Genomic DNA, 792 nt, shown 5'->3' on the forward strand with positions numbered 1-792 from the left:
CACCTCAGCTGCAGCTGAGAGGACTCTTCTGAAGCTGTATCGATTCAGCAAGCAGATGAGAAGCCCCTCAGAGAGCACGGAGGGCTGTGTCCTCCATTAGGAGGTACCCAGGGTGCATCGGTCACCGCTACCGCGTGGAAACATCAACAGCCCTTCGGTTCTCCGCAGAGCTCAGGCATGTGCCTATGGGGCCCCGGCCATGAGACAGAGTCAACAGAATCAGCATTGGATCTGGCTGGCCATGCTGGGCCCCTCTTCCCTCCTGGGAAAGTTCTATCCCCAGGAGCTCCTCAGTCCCTACCAAACAGGTTTCCACAGCACACCCATGGATTTGCCAAGAAGTCCTGGATTTGCCAAAAAGTCCCTAAACCTGCTTTTCTCCCTTGGCCACCATGCACACAATGCAAATTAGACCGCCATCCTTCTGAGGGCGCACGCATGCACTCATAAGGTGAGAGCATATGCCCACTAGCTCACCCTGCCCTGAGTCCCACTGCGGTCCCCTGCATGAGAACTACCCCTTCTTCATGCAGACTGCAACCTCAGCAATTGCCATCTCCCCATTTCATAGATTAGAACAATTCTTTTTTTTAGAGGTTTTTGCTATAGGGCACGTGTGTTTGTCAGACAGACAGAGACAGAGAGACAGAAAGCGAGAAATTACCCCCCAGGGGGGATGGCCACACCGCAATCCCTTCTCCTCCATTCTCCTCTCAGGATCTTGGGCACGCATGCACACACACCTGGCGTGAGTTTTTTTTTTTTTTTTTTTTTGGGGATTTTTTTTTTGTG

Source organism: Tupaia chinensis, unplaced genomic scaffold (assembly GCF_000334495.1).
Source record: "Tupaia chinensis unplaced genomic scaffold, TupChi_1.0 Scaffold000311_2, whole genome shotgun sequence".
In the NCBI taxonomy this organism is placed as follows: Eukaryota; Metazoa; Chordata; class Mammalia; order Scandentia; family Tupaiidae; genus Tupaia; species Tupaia belangeri.